The following is a 3,695-nucleotide window of genomic DNA, read 5'->3' as shown; positions in this document are numbered from 1 at the left end:
TTATTTATTTATTTATTTATTTACTTATTTATTTATTTATATATTTATATATATATATATTTATTTATTTACTTGTTTATTTATTTATTTAGCAGGCATAATTTATTAGGAAGACGGTAATTTAGTGGAAAAATTATAAACAAATTAAATTAAATAATTCTTACACTAATATTTACCGCTTTTAATCTGCATATTTTTTTTTACAATATCAATTAAAAAATAAATAAATTTAAAAAAAAAAAATTTCCAGTGATTTGGCTTATATTATTACATCAACAGAGGCTTCAGCAATACAAACGGATGAAAATTCCATATGGTCCGATTTAAATGAATCAAAAGCGCTCACAAATAGCTTAGAAAATTGTCCACCAAAGGTTTGCCATTCCTTATATGTTGTAATTTTTTTAAAACCACTACAAATTATGCATATATTATGCTATTATTAATTTTATCAAAATGATCGATCAAAGATCATTCAAATGTATTTATCAATGAAATATATCATATTTAAAAATTAATTTTTTAGGAGGAAAAATCATGGAAATGGGATGATGAAGGAAATGAATGGAATTTGAAAAATTTAAACAAATCAACTATTATCAGTGAAATTCTTCCAGAACATTTACAATTTCAATCAATTACTGATTAATAATCATACAGTAATGATAAATATGATCTTTTTTTCTCTATCATAACAAAGCAAAAAAAAAATTCCTTTGGAAATTTACAAAAAATGAAAAGAAAACGAGAAAGAAGAAAATAGAACTATAATTATTATTGTTATCACTGTTATCACATGAATATAGTGAATGGAATGATAGCAATTTAAAATGCTAAAAATTTTGAATAAAGTTTTTTTCTTTTTTTTTTAAAAAAAATGGACAAAGCTAAAATATTGACTAAAATAAAAGGAAAGTGTCGGATTTTTTTTTTTCGAATTTAAATATTTGATATTAAATATATTTATTATGTAAATCAAGAAGATAACATAAAAGTAATTAATTAATGAGTAAAGAAATAACGATAACATGTTGATAATTTGAAATAATGGTTATATTATATTGATAAAATAGTGATTTTAGTAAAATGCACTTAATAGATTTTTTTTTGATTGAAAAAAAAATAAATTTCAACAAAGTTTTACGAGAAATAATTTTTTAATTTCTTAAAAAAATATTTCATTTTAAAAACTAAACTGTAATTGTGACAATTTTATTAAATTATAACACAATTTATAGAATGTATTATTAAATGCTTATTGAACAGATGTTGATAAATAAACTAATATAATGAAAGAAAATATTAATTAACATAATTGTGAAACAATAAATCAATTAGCATAAAAACAAATATAGGAAGCATATTATTTAATGATATACGATATAAAGGTAATTCAATAAAAAAAAAAAAAAATGGAAATGTAAAATTGCACATTTATTAAAATAAATTTAAATTTCTCTATTATTCTAAATAAAAATAAGAAAAAAAGGGAAAGAAAGAAAGCGCCTAATTATAGCATTTGAAAATTTAATAAATTAAAAATAAAAAAGGAAAAAAAGAAATCATTTTTATTTATTCTAACAAAAGTAAAAAATAAAAAATAAAGAATAAATTATAAGATTTTCAAATGATTGCTTACAATAATTCCATTTCCAATATTCTGAAATAGTTAATCGAATTTAGTTTTTTTTTCTGGATTAAATAAATACATAAAATATATTTAAAGGTATAAAAAAATTATTGAATAATTTTTGCCGCTTTTTTTTTCTTTGCTTTATTTTTCTAATTAATAATAATAATAACAACATTGAATTGATTGTATTATTTTCGTCAATGCATCGTTTGTTTTTGATGAAATCCGCAAATGTCATTTGAAATTTACTAATTCAATTTACTAATTCAAAAATTTAATTAAATTATCCTACCTATTGTATTATTACAATAATTATTGTCTAAAATATACTTTCATTTAATCATAAATAAAACTACTCAAGTATTTGAACAATTTTATTTCAAGTACTCAACTTTTCCTATTTCAAGCACTACTTTTTACTTCAAGTACTATTCAAGTATTTAAGTGCTTGAATATTTTTATTGGACACTTTGATATTTTCATTGAATATTTAAATATTTTTATTGAATGCTTAAATACTTTGAATGATATATTTAAGTATATGATATCAAAGTAAGAAAAAATATATAAACGATAATATTTTTCAACTGATATCAATAAAATTTCAAATAATAATTAATAATTGCAAAGACTAATATCACGATGAAAAACAAAGAAAAGGCAAAATTAATTTTATCAATTTTAAAAAAAAAAAAAATTTGCTGTAATTTTTATTAATAATACACTTTATCATTTATCATTTTTCAAATATGAAAATTTTTATAAATAAAAAAATTCCACTAATTCAAAATATATTTTCATTTAATCATAAATAAATAATATTTAAATATATGATTTTTTATTTTATATATGAATAATATTTTTAAAATTTATACAAGTAAACAGATAACAATATTTATTATTAATATGCAAAGATAATTCAATGATGATTGATTTTATAAATTGATATGAAAGAAAGATTAATTTAGGATGAAATATTTTTAAAAACTGGTACTGCAATGAAAATATTTCATCTAATTGATTGTAACAATTTACTTATCAAGATTGATGATCAAGGTGAGCAGGATTAATTAAACAAACCAGTTATCGATGATAGATTTTGATTCAATCAACTTTATTGAGAATTCATTGTAGTTAATGCTACGGTGATTTAATCTTTAATTGATAACACCAAATTTTAATTGTAATTAAGTAATGTCGATTACAAATAGATTGATAATCATGTTCACATATTTAAAATTTCATCCACTTATAAATTTATTGAATTGTTATAAATTTGATTATCAATTATGCCTTATCATTTCCTAATAATTAAATTATTTGTAATGATTTTAATTTATGATGTTATGATTTAATTATGCAATTTGTAATAAGCAGATAAATTTTTCATACGATTTTCTCGTTATTACTAATTTAAAAAAAGAAAAAGAAAAACGAAAAAAGAATTTAGCATATTAGATGACAAGGTGTTAATTGAATTTAAATATAAATAATAGAAGAATTGAATATTTAAATCGCATCACATTTCATCCCCCAATTAAAATATTCGAATTCGAAATAATTTTATTAAATATGCGATAAAAATAATCGTTTAAAAAGTGATATCATATTTTGTCCTTTTTATAAACTGTTAATCCTTTATCATTTCCAATATATCATCTTATCTTTTAATTATATGATTATAATATTAAAAAAAAAGAAAAACAGAAGTTGAAAAAATTCCACATCATGAAGTTTACATCATTCAAACTAAAATAAACCAAAAAAAAAATACAAATAAACATAAAATGATGTACAAATTTTAAAAATTAATTCAAATATTTGCAGCATACTGTAACATATTTCATATAATATTAGAGCAAAGATCATTAATAATCAAAATTTTTCAAATAAAATTCATTTCGAATAAATTTTTTGTCCTAAAAAAAAGAAAATAACTAAAATTTAGTTATTTATTATTCGAGTACACTACAATCAAAAATGTATAATTGTAACAGAATCGTAACTGAAGGAATAACAATCAGAAATCATATAGTTATTATCATACTATTCTGAATATATC

The sequence above is a fragment of the Loa loa genome (genome assembly GCF_000183805.2).
Source record: "Loa loa unplaced genomic scaffold supercont3.632, whole genome shotgun sequence".
Taxonomy (NCBI): Eukaryota; Metazoa; Nematoda; class Chromadorea; order Rhabditida; family Onchocercidae; genus Loa; species Loa loa.
The sequence above is the reverse complement of the archived record's forward strand: the minus strand, read 5'-3'. Positions refer to the sequence as shown.